The sequence below is a fragment of the Lissotriton helveticus genome, chromosome 9 (genome assembly GCF_964261635.1).
Source record: "Lissotriton helveticus chromosome 9, aLisHel1.1, whole genome shotgun sequence".
In the NCBI taxonomy this organism is placed as follows: domain Eukaryota; kingdom Metazoa; phylum Chordata; class Amphibia; order Caudata; family Salamandridae; genus Lissotriton; species Lissotriton helveticus.
The window spans coordinates 346852597-346865925 of NC_136070.1; the positions used below are offsets into that span (position 1 = coordinate 346852597).

Here is a 13329-nt window from a genome sequence, read left to right on the forward strand (position 1 = left end):
CCTCTGGTAACATTCCCTATCTGATAACTGTGATTGTGCTTCAGAATTATACATTTCAAGTGGCCAGAGGACCACGTTTCCCCCTTTGTCGGACCACCGCACTACTACATCACTTCTTTCCTTGATTTTTGATATGACATTGTCATACATTGATCTCTCATTAGCATGTGTTTTTCAGAACTCATTACTACTTGTCCAAGACAGAGATTTTTAGATCACATATGACTTTGTCAGAGAAGATATCGATGCAGCCTTTTGGCATGATGGGGCAAAATGTAGATCTTGGTTTGAACTGTGTTTTAATCGTGCCTGCGGTGTAGATCCCTGCATGGTCTGCCGCATCTTGCGTACTCATAATGCCATAATTTCCATTGGTATCCAGGTCCGCCATTTCCTTGATAAATGACATTTCGTCAATTCGCAGTTCATATTATCGGGTGGTTGTTTGTCACTATTGTCTCTCTCTTCTTAGTTGAAGAAATGTTTTTTCAATTTTAATTTTCGTATGAACTGATGTAGGTCTATTCGTGTTTGTGTGTAATTAAAGTTCGTGCGCTTGTAAAAGGATAATCCCAGTGATAAAGTCTCTTCTTCCACATTTGTTAAAGCCATATCTGATAAATTTATGACTGTGTTTTTATCCTTGTCGTCCATTATCGTCTGTAGTTCCTTCTGTAGTTCTGTTTTTTTGTTTCTTTTTGTTGTTGTACTTTTCCCCCATCTCCTGTTTTTCCGCTTTCTACTTTTTGTGACGTTGTTTTGTTCTTGTTTTGATTTTGTTGAGGCCGCCGTGGTCTCAGGGTTCGCAGTCTTTCTTCCCGTAAAAAATCAAACTCCTCTGCGGGGGTTGGTATTGATTTCATTTGGGCTGTGGCTGTTGAAGTGCTGGGGTCTGATTCTGCTCCCGAGCTTACTTCGGACTCCTCTGGTGTTGCATTCTCGTGGGCGCTTGCAGTTGGCAACTTCCTTTGTCTTATATCATCATATTTCCTTGCGAATGTATATATGCGACCTTTCATGTAATCTGCACGGTCGCGCTGGAATTTTTGCGCTTTTCTTTCTTTTATTGTTTGTTCATATTTTGCCACACGAGATTTGATCTCTATCATTTGTTTAGTTATGAAGTCCTGTTCTGCATGTTTTCCAAGTTCCTCTGCAATAGTATTTAACAGTGCCAAAAGTTTGTCTCTTTCTGTGGCGGCGTATTTCACAAGTATTTCCAAGCTATTCCTCGATGCTTGTGCATAGTTATTTGCCCATTCCTGTAGCATCTTTGGGTCGGGGTTATCGTATGTTGGCGCTAGAAGGATTCTCAGTCCTCGTGGTACTCTTTCTACTTCTAAGTACCTGCGCAACGAGGTACACTCCCACCACTTTGATATTTCCTGTTTACGAAATTTTTCGTATTCCTTTAATAGTGACTTAACATCAGATCCATTTGATGCTTCATTTCTTTTTCCACTACCAGATTCAGTGTTTGTATCCTTATCAATGTCCTCAAAAATATCAAGTGCTGCCTCCATGCGTTCTCGTTCCCATTCCTCCGCCATCTTTCACTTGTTTTACTAATTTTCAGTCGTTCCTGACACCCACTGTCCTTTGAGTCTTGTTGACAAGCTCCTCAGTGGACTACCTCTCCCAGCTGCCACCTGGTCGGATACGCTATGCGCTGACACCCGCCGGCTTACCTGGATTCTTAGATGCCTTCCGGCACGCCGAAGGATCCCGGTTGCCGTGTTCGTGTAGGTCGTCTGCGCTGCTTCTATCCGTCGCGTTTCAGGCTTGGGGGGCGCTTCGCATTCCTCGTTTACAAAGATTTCTCCAAAGTGCTTTTGCCAGCCGGCGAAGAGCTCCAAAGTGAGGGGGGGTCAGCGTGCGGGATTCTGGCACGTCCCGTAATATATTCTCCACTCCTGTGTTTACCCGATGATAAACAGGCTCTGACACCGCGTGATCTCATTCAGGAACAAGTTTCATTTATCAAGTGTAAAGTTGACGCATTTCGACGGATGAACCGTCTTGTTCACAACAAAGAATTCAAGTAAGTGAGTGCTTTTAAACTTTTCACAGTGCTCATTGGTCTGTGTGGCGGCATCAGTATTGTCATAGTAACCATTGCCTCATGGCCACTAAAGAGTTACAACTTTACATGCAACAATCAATTCGCGCTACACATTATATTCACCTTAGGCACAAAACAAAATTAAATTAAAATTAAACATGTCTGATGACAATTCAATTTCATTGTATCAAGGTAGAGTCTCTTGTCAATTAAGGTTCGGCACTTATGAATATTCGCAAATTGCCAACTATTTCATTCACAGTGACACAGTGTGGCGCGTGGTGGATTGTGTTTGTATATTTTTAGTCATGTGTATATATATAAATAAATACATCTCACATATGTATGTTGTGCACTGAGGAGGGACTATGGTTTTAGTGTCTAGTGCCCCTAATTTCTACTCTAACACTCATATATATATATATATATACACACACACACACACATATACATATATAAATACATATATTGTATAGCCTCAACAATGGCCCTACAACGTTATTACAATATACCACCATTTTCTACTACAGTTTCATGTGTACAGCATATACAGTCATTTTGCCCATTTATAGTCTGCGGAATTAATAATATATCAGGTTGATTTGTTATCTCATCGTGAGCAGCAAATCTTCTATTGAGCCATCAAAAGCAACACAAACAATAACAACATTGCTAGAGAGTGGTTTGAGAGTTCAGATATTTGGTATCGATTTGTTACTCTTGTATGGGAACCCTCTAACTCTGTGCAGTACGTACTCAGCTACGTTTCCCCTACTGCATAATGGTGCTCTTAAATGGGGGTAGTGGAAGCCTGGAGGTTGTGGTTGAAGCATGGGTATTTATATATATATATATTTTTTTTTTACCCACTTTTGTTGCTGTCGGATGGGGAAGGATTTCAGTGGCAAAATCTAGTGTTGGGCAAGCTTGGTATAGCATCTTCCAGGACTGCGCCACTTCCTGTTCCTCTGGCCTCTTCTCGCCTCCTTCTGAATACTGCACAATCGCACTCCACCTACCTGTTCAATGCTTTACCCACTTACAGAGACTAGCAACACCAGGCTTCTGCCTATTATCCTCTGCCAGAATGAGCGTCAGATCTGCGGATCGGACGTCAAATCGCTTGCCTTGGTTCTCGGTTAGAGGCCCAGCAGATAAGATCTTGGAGTTATAAGGAGAGTTTTGTCTGTAGCAGCATTCATGACTTCTACTATTTAATCCTAATATGCAATCAATGAGCGACAGCTCCATTCCATATGACAGAAATCTGCAGCCATCTAGCTGACATCTTGCACACTCCGCTTGCGCATTTGGAAATATTACATTTATTCTCTTAGGGGTAATGTAAACTCAATGGAGATAGTAGTATAACCCTGGGCGAAGAACTACGCTCCGTTCGCGGAGCTTGCGGAGTTTCGGCAGCTCCGCGTTCCGCGGAGAACGCGTAGCTGTCGATAACTCCGCGATCCGGTGCGTAGCGTAGTTCTCGCGCGCTGAATAACATTATCGCGTGCGCGGCAATGGCTTACCTTCGTTCTGCGTTCGTTTTTTCCTGGTCGCTTGTGCCACCATGTTTGGAAACACTCTCGCACAGTCCCGTGCGACTGTGCGAACGCGATAACGTCATTTTGATGCGAGATAGCGTCATAAGGATGCGCGAGGATGCTTTTTGGTAAGATCGAGTTGCCGAACACGCAGAAACTGCATTCTTGCACAGAATAACTCGCGAGCATGTTAAAACCATAATAAATTACCATTTTGGTTAGGAAAAAAAAGCAAAAAACCTTAAAGTTGTACCTTTGGCTTTATTTTTAGGGGGGAAGGACCCCTCTTTTTGTTTCTACTCTTGTTTTGCAGAGTAAGGAGGAAGGGCTCTTGAGTTTACAACTTCCTGTTCCTGTCCACCAGGCTCCTCCCAGTGCTTTGTCCATGTGGTGCTCACTTTCCTTTGGATTTTGAGCTGGAAGGATCACTTTCTGTCTGTGTTGGCTGCATTACTGATTTACCTTGGATTTAATGAGGACTTTTTGAATTGGAATTCTCTTTTTCAAGTAAGTTTGTGTAATGTATGAGTGATGTAGACTTGTGCTTGTTTGATTTGATTTTTTTTTTAACAACAGTATTCAATCCTGGAATGAAATTATTGATGGAGGCCTGTACTTTCATGAGGTCCCAAATTGTAATTTTTTTCTAACATTGCATTTTGTGGAATTTAAAATGTTTCTAATTTTTAAGCCAATATCTGACCCTAGTACCCCATGTAGTTAGTGTGTAGGCATGCATGAGTTCATTGTATTAACTTTCTGTGGTTGGCCTGGCCATGTGTTGGCGGCCATTTAATGTTTCCAGCCACTTTGCTCTTGCCATAGGCCTCCAACCTTGTGGCCTACTCTGGCAGTAGGCCATAGGTACTACTCATAGGGTCATGAAAGTTAATCAACTGTTTTTGTGGTGTACCCTTAATGTGAAAATCATGGATGGCTTGGATTGATATAGAAAATCTTATTTTTATGTGTGGGGTATTTCTGGTTTTGGGTGTGTTTAAACTTTAAATATTCTGTCAATTTCTGCCATTAGGTAACCCTAGGAATACAGCTTGGGTAGTTTTGGTAACTTCGCACCATGTGAGCACGTGAACTTACATTTTTTGTCTTGTTCGCGCACTCAATGTACTTGCTCGGGAACGCGAACACGACTTTTTATTCCGTTCGCGCTGCCGAACATGCCGATTTAGCATTCTCGCGGACAATATGTCCCGAGTTGCATAAAAGTTTCTCAAAAATGTTGCAGGTCTTTCTTGTGCACCTAAAAATTCCTCATTTATGTTATGTTCTCATTTTGGTAGTAGTTTTCTCTTTTTGGAGCATGGACCACTTCCATTTTCTCTCCTCTGTTATTTTTTTTTTTTTTTTGGGGTGGGGTGACCAATTTGGGCGGTGGTGTGGTGTGTCCATTTTCTGAAGCAAAGCATTGTCCCTTTGCCATAGGCATTATTGTCTGTCTTCTCTTTCTTGTCATGTTGTTGTTGGTGGCCAGGCCATGTGGTGGCGGCCATTTTGTGTATGCTTCCTTTGTGATTTATTTTGCCATGTTGTTGTTGGTGGCCAGGCCATGTGGTGGAGGCCATTTTGTAAAGTTGTCCATGTTGTTGTTGGTGGCCAGGCCCTATGGTGGTGATCTTTTTGTGTATGCTTCCTTTGTGATTTATTTTGCCATGTTGTTGTTGGTGGCCAGGCCATGTGGTGGAGGCCATTTTGTATATACATCCTTTGTGATTTTGCCATGTTGTTGTTGGTGGCCAGGCCATGTGGTGGCGGCCATTTTGTGTATGCTTCCTTTGTGATATATTTTGCCATGTTGTTGTTGGTGGCCAGGCCATGTGGTGGAGGCCATTTTGTGTATACATCCTTTGTGATTTTGCCATGTTGTTGTTGGTGGCCAGGCCCTATGTCGGCGGCCATTTTGTGTGTCCTTCCTTTGTGCTTTTGCCATAGGCATAGGCCTCCAACCTTGTGGCCTACTCTGGCAGTAGGCCATAGGTACTACTCATAGGGTCATGAAAGTTAATCAACTGTTTTTGTGGTGTACCCTTAATGTGAAAATCATGGATGGCTTGGATTGATATAGAAAATCTTATTTTTATGTGTGGGGTATTTCTGGTTTTGGGTGTGTTTAAACTTTAAATACTCTGTCAATTTCTGCCATTAGGTAACCCTAGGAATACAGCTTGGGTAGTTTTGGTAACTTCGCACCATGTGAGCACGTGAACTTACATTTTTTGTCGTGTTCGCGCACTCAATGTACTTGCTCGGGAACGCGAACACGACTTTTTATTCCGTTCGCGCTGCCGAACATGCCGATTTAGCATTCTCGCGGACAATATGTCCCGAGTTGCATAAAAGTTTCTCAAAAATGTTGCAGGTCTTTCTTGTGCACCCAAAAAAACAGAATTTGTCATTTGGTTGTTGTTTTGGGAGCCTGGGCAGGGGTTTCTTTGTATGTGTTTTTGCGGTGTTATGTTTACAACCTCTGTCTTAGCCATGGGCTATTTATTCCTTGCACATTAACCTGTCATGTGCAGCAGGCATCCTCGTTTTTCTGTCCATATTGGTATCTATAGGCCTGCTTGACTTTATTGGTTCTTTCTGGACTTCATGTGGCCTTTGAGCTGTGGTGCTGCTGGACTGGTATTATTAGTCTTCTGTTTTGTCTTTTATACATTGACCTGTGTGTCTTTCAATTGTTCATGTTGCCTTACTGCTTGTTTGACTGATGTTGTTCTGCCTTCTTTACTTGTAGGTGCACAAAAAAGACTGAGGAGGTGCTGGTTGTTTTTTCATCCATCGCTCGTTCTACCGCCAGACGGACGTCCTTCAGTTGTACGCCACGTGTGGTGTGTGACTCATCTGACCAGACATCTCTGCAATTTGTGCTGCTGTGAGCTGACTGACATCAGAAGAAGATGGGCCCTAAGAAAGCTACCAGGTCCTCCACCACAAAGAAAGTTGCTGCGAAGAAGGAACAGCAGAAGGAAGTGTCACTTAAATCTGGTATGGACCCCAAAACCTTTTTTGGCACCCCAAAAGGTACGCCTGCAGCAGCGGGGTCTGGGGTGCAAGCTGGGACCAGCACATCTGCATTAGTGGGGGCAAGCCAGCATCCCAGGGCCAAGCACATGATGAGGGTCGAAGAGGTAGCCAGCCTTCTGCTTGCGAGCAGTGATACTGAGCCAGAACTAAACTTATCGCTGTCTCAAAGTAGTACACAATCCACGCAAGATGGAAGTGCTCAACAACCACCGCCAGCAGTAGATGTTCAACAACCACAACCACCGCCCGCAATAGGAGTTGTTCACCCACAACCACAACCACTTCCCGCAACAGTTGTTGAACAACCACAACCACCGCCCGCAACAGTTGTTGTTGAAAAACCCCAGCCCGCAATAGTACTTCCTCAAGAACAACAACCACCATCTCCGCACCAAATAGTAGTAGTTGTTCCTCCCGAAGTCGGGGCAGTTCAGGAAGTAGAGCCTCCTTCCGAGCAAGAAGAAGAGGAAGCCACTTCTGTAGGTGATCTATTTCCTTTGAATTCACCAAGGGAAAGGAGGGTTAGTGCATTGAGTTCTTCGCAAAGCATCCCTTCCGATGACCTTGATACGGATTGGCAGCCACAACTATCTGCGCATTCAAAGGAGAGACATCCCAAGAAGACCATGCTAGGAAAAAGGAAGTTTCCAGGCAGGCTTGAACTTATGGAGGTCGATGTAGGTGAGCAGGATACTGCTGGTGATAAAGACGGGTCTGACACTGTCATCATCACAAGCGTTATTCCTGGTGCAGAGGATGTAGAGACAAACATTTTCACCCTATCCAGAAATGCTGCAATGACTGATGAGCAGGTACCACGCATAACTCCTACACACTCAACACCCACAGTAACACCAGCTCCAATTTTTTCAACAGCGAAGGCCCGGCAGCATCCGACATCCAGCAGAAGCGCCACTTCAACAGAAGGAGGTAGTGGCAGTACTAGGACTGAGCTGTCCCATAGTGAAATTCCACAATCCTCCAGTCCATCCGGCATTGGCAGTGGGTCCTCCTCTTCCTATGGCAGGAGACAAAAGTTTACCTCCCCAGTGTGGGACTTCTTTACGGTTCACCCAGTTCAGGAGAACATTGCTGTATGCACCATTTGTCATGCCAATGTTAGTCGTGGTAAGCTTGGTACAAACTATGGGACTGGAGGCCAAACGACCCATTTGAAAAAAACACACGTGATCAGGTGGGAGAACCACCTTGCAAGCTTAAAAAATGTTAGCACTCGTGTTGGTGGGGATACAGTGGTACAAGGTCCACTCATGGTTGATCAGGAGGTAGAAGAAGAGGGAGACGATGACCTTCTATCTAGGAGTGGTACACAATCGACCCCTGTCGCCAGCACTGGAGTGGTAAAGACCACATCCTCCGCATCTGCAACTTCTCAGTGGCACCAGAGTCAGCTGGAAACACCAAGGAGTGCAAAGTCTGCGATGCAAGGTGGTCCGTCTAGCACAACTCAAAGACATGCAAAGCAGCTTACCATTCCTAGCATGTTAAGGCAGGAGGGAAAGTACGAGCGGAACCACCCAGTAGCACGTTTATACAATGCCAAACTTGCGAAAATGTTAGCACTGGACCTTCTCCCATTTTCATTTGTTGAGGCTGTTGGATTTCTGGAATTAGTGGCAACCCTCTGCCCAAAATGGAACGTTCCCAGTCGCTACTATTTTGCCCGAGTGGCTGTTCCAGCACTACACCACGATGTGCTGGAATTGATTGGGAAAGCCTTACAACAGAGTGTTGTCCATTGTATCCACCTGACAACAGACATGTGGAGCAGTTGCGATGCTACAGATTTCATGTGCATCACCGCACACTGGATCTCTTTTGCAGGTGTTAAAGACAAGTTAACTTCAGGCCTCCGTGACGTTGCTGGAATTTTTAATGATACGCGCAGACATGCAACTATAGCCATGTTTGGTATGGACAAAAGTCATACTGCTGAAAACATTTTGTCTGACTTTAATGACAAGGTCTTTGAATGGCTGAAACCAAGAGGCCTTAAGATTGGTTTTGTTTCCACCGACAATGGCAGTAATGTAGTGAAGGCAATGAGAGAAGGACATTATTTCAGGGTACCCTGTTTGGCACACTGCATAAACTTAGTCGTGCAAGACTTTCTGAAAAATGAAGCCAAAGTCAGCAACATAATGGCCATCTGCAGAAGAATATGCACGCACTTTAACCATTCTTTCAAAGGACGGAAGCTGCTACGGGTCATTCAGCAAGAGCATAGGTTGCCAGTCAAAGCACTGATACAGGAGGTCCCAACACGTTGGAACTCAACTTATTTCATGCTTGAGCGTCTCTTTGAGCAGTACATCCCACTGAATGCTTATGTCATGTCAAGAAGATTAGGGGATCCTACTGTTAATCTTAAAGCCCTGACCATTGAGATGTGGCAGTGGGACCTCATTAAATGCATCACAGAGATGCTACAACCCTTTGAGGTCTTCACACGTGCAGTTAGCAGGGAGGACTGTACTATGGGCCAAGCCATCCCATTGTTGTACATGCTTGAGCAACAGGTGAAGGAGGTCTGTGAAACATACGAAGGTGACGAACAAAAAGTTGATGCATATACCTTAGCCAAGGGCTTAGTCAACCGCTTGTGTGAAAATGTAAGGCTCAACAATATTGTGTCAGGTGAACATTACATAACTGCAACAATCTTGGATCCACGGTACAAATTATTTGTCAGCAGTAACGAAGTAATTCCATTTTCAGATGAGGATGTTGACAAGTACAAAACTTCCATAGCTGCGGAAGCTAATGAGTTAGAAACTGAACGGCTGTTACTTAAAGGCCTGCCACTGCCAGCCCAGGCCAGTCCAAGTACTCCTGACGCAAGTTCTTCACAGCGTGAGAGCAGTGCGTCTGCTTTCCAGCAGGCACCAACAGTACCAAAAGCAGCACCTACACGATCTGATTCAGCAGACCCAACCAAAAGCATAACTGCTTTTTTTCTACAGAAAGGGATGGGTAAGTCCGTTGCTGTTGCAAAGGGAAAAGAGGACCAGCAAAGCCGAGCACCAATGAACATTGAGCGGATGGTTCAGGCCTATCTGGATGACACAACAGAGGTGTTCATGGAGCAAAGCCCATTGGTCTATTGGTATGAAAGAAGGAGACAGTGGCCAGTGCTGAGCAGGCTGGCGATAAAGTATCTGGCTTGTCCTGTAGCCAGTGTCTCCTCTGAGCGGGTTTTCAGTGCTGCTGGTGCCATTGTCACATCGAAAAGGACTAGTTTCTCCCCCAAAAGCGTGGAGCGGCTGACAATGATAAAAATGAATCAACGCTTCATACCACCAGACTATCAAGTACGTGAATCACCGCCGGATGAAGAAAGCGAGTGTGAAGAAGACGTCCTCACTACTGGGTTACATGACCTACTTCTGTCTGAACGCACAGAGTTTGAGGACGAGCTCCTCTTCCCTGACAACTAGGACAGGTATGTTAAAGGAATGATGCAATGCATTGCATAGGATTGTTTAGCCGACTCTGAGCAAATGTGCATGGAATTAAAGTATACTAGTAGTAACTTCAGACTCACGTGATGGGCAATTTTCCCATGTTATTTAATAATATAAATTATTTATGCACTTGTGACCCTACTACTACAGGTGCAGTCAGTACTTAATTTATCGTTCGTAGTGCATGTTCATGTTGCACAACGTACATTATTTGGTGAAACAGTCCCCCCTCCACCCCCCCAACAAACACAAATGAACTTCAAATGTTTTCTTGTGAAAATAATATCTTTGTTTTATTTTTATATTTTAATAATGATAATAGAAAAATAAAATATATAACAAATGTAACCCCCTGACCCAGAGCTGTCCCTACCCTCCCCTAACCCCAACCAAATTTCAACCCAAATGTACACCCCAACTCCCACATCCCACCCACCAACAAAAGGATTAAAAAAGGGGCAAAAAACAGGGTCCATTTCAAAGCCGGCGGGCTTTCAGGTGTTTGTCCACCAGTATCTTGACACGCTCCTCTAGACCGTCCTCCTGCTTCTTCCGCTCCTCCTCCAACTTCGCTACCCGGCGGAGAATCTTTGCTTTGAAATCACGGCACCTACACTTGCATGCATGTTGTTGTTGTTGTTGTTGTGGGGGGGCCGCCGAAGATGTAACAATGCGGCGGCGGGCGGCTGCCTGACCACGGCGACGTAGTCCTGCAGGCTTGGGGCCCGGGGCATTGGAAGAGGCAGCAGCTGCTGCCGCCGCCTCCTCCTCCTCCTCCTCGGCCTGATCCACCAGCCGGCGGTAGGCCTCTACAATTGCCTGCAGTTTCCGCTGCCGGGCCCGGACTGCCAACTCCTTCCTGGTTGGTTTTTGGGAAGGAGTAACTATAAAGAAAGAAACAGAATTGTTAATCCAAACTCCCCGCAAATCAAGAACACAACATTGATTCAACACATAGTGGGCGGCACAGTAGCACTAGCAAGCAAGCTGAGTACCAGAAATTGTGTTGCGTCTATCTTGAACATTCTACAGCCTCTATTAATTTTTCGGACTTTTTGTCACGGCTTTATGCCTGCCCTATTAGCATGGGTGTACTTCAACGGTCACACACATTAGAACGAACACCTGTCTTTTACATATCTCCTTTTGTTCCGGGAAGGCGGGAACACTCTCAAAGTAACATTAATTAACAGGGGGCAGCTAGTAGCACATGTCTAGTAAAGACTATAATACTTTATACCGCGCAACAAACCTTATTTGGTTTGTGTTTCACCAGCAACGACCCATGCACCCAGTCGTCCCCTCCTTCCCTTGCCTTTGGGTTTGCCCAAAACACCGCTGCTGCTGAGACTATCCACTAACCACCGGTATTGGGTGTGTCTCCCAACCACGCTGGCAGCTGTGTTTTCCCCTTTACATGCTTTAACAACAACCCATGCATCCGACTGCTATCAGGCACTTGCATTACTGTAGTGGTAATGCTTAGCATGCTAATGACAAGTAAAGGTAACATCATATATTTTCCAGTAGAGTACAGTGAGAAAGTTTTCCCCTCCCACCAAGTAATGCAGATCACTATTGAATGTAACTTACCATCGCCCGCCGCTGTTGGCTCCCCCCCCACTGCTGCTGGTGTAGGTGCCTCTGTTCCTCCTGTCCCCGCCGGGAGCGCTGAAGCTGCGCCGCTGTCCCCGTCGGCACTGGTCGATGGTAAGGGTTCTGCACCTATAAAAATAAGTACGCCTTTTTAGATGGATGCACAGCCCCCTTTGTACTTGTTCACCAAGAATGGAGTTCTTCAAAACAGTTAAGTCCAACGTACGTAATCAGTATGAGTCCACATTGCATAGTACAGCAGAGTCACTACACATATTATTAGCATTCATTGTTATGGTATGGTACCCAAGCTCATCTCATCTGTCCTGCTACTCTAGTCCTTGGAAATTGGAAGTGAACTATGTAACCTTTGTACATCAATGTATCCAGTTTTGCGCATGTGTTAACTCGCAGCTTGTTGCGCAGTACGAGAAGACGCTCTGGGGCAACACATCATTGTTCAATGCATACACCTGAAGAGGTGGGAAAGTAAAAGGGCCCGTATTTAAGTTTTCTATGTGGATTGTGGGATAGAGTTTGCTTACAGGTTACAACTTCTTTTTAGCATGGCTGCATAAAACTGGCATAAATGTATTTAATACTGTCTAACGTGCACCACTTTTGTCATTATTTTTCGGCAGGTGAGAAGATTGCCTTCTACGAAGCGGACATTTCCATAGCTTACAAAAAAAGAGGAATATCTGACCAGTATACGTTGGTGAGAGGTCTCCGATAGTTGCCACATTTCCCTATTGTGCACTAGTAGCTGTACAAATGTTGATTACTTTATTATGCCTGTTTTAACTCTGGATTTTTTCTGGTGGGCCCTTCAACGTATTGGACGGAAGCACTTAAAAACATTGATGTTACTTACTTACTTCTAACAAAATAAAGCTTTTGAATGACCACTTTGACTCTGAAGTTTATTTTCAGTGTCTGTTGTCTTAGAGACTCACACGAGTGAGTGAGCAAAAGGGGGTTTCTTAGGTAACGGTTTGTGTCCTAAAAGCATTCGGCATCTTGGTATTGGGGTTCAGGAGTGTGATTTGAACAATAGACCAATGACTCAGGCCATATAGGCTGACGTTCAGTGAATTGTGCGTTCCTCAGAGTTCTGTGACTGAGGTGTAAGTAAGGTCCAACCTGCCTATCAGTACCAACAACATCCAATTTTCGTGTGCATAGTTACATAGTTGTGTAATATGTATATAACTCCATAGGAGATAGAAGAATACCCACAAGACTAGTAGTGGTATACTAACGTTTACAAAAATACTAGACAAACATCATTCTGGATGCCTACTTGGTTGCTGTCAATTGACAAAGCACTGCAGACACATTACAGAGGAAAAAACAAGCACTGTTGGACTTACTGGGGACAGCAGCAGGATCCTCAGTAGAGGAGCTCTGTGTAACTGGTGGTTCACCCGCCGACTCGGTCCCTGTATTCTGCTTGCCCCTGGGTTCTGTGGTTCATGTAAAAATTAAAATAATAAACAAAGATAAAAACATTGAGTGATGTGAAACATAGACATCATTGCAAATCACACTGCTACAGTGGAACAGAGCCGGAGGCAACAAATCCATGCCAGGGGCC

General features: G+C 44.5%; 1 long non-coding RNA gene across 1 annotated transcript; it reads left to right on the forward strand.

Moving 5' to 3' along the window:
• Positions 1 to 9924: 9924 nt before the first annotated feature.
• Positions 9925 to 12638, forward strand: LOC144782748 (uncharacterized). The gene is made up of 2 exons (XR_013601239.1): positions 9925 to 10114; positions 12374 to 12638. It is a non-coding gene; the product is annotated as an uncharacterized LOC144782748 (long non-coding RNA).
• Positions 12639 to 13329: the final 691 nt, after the last annotated feature.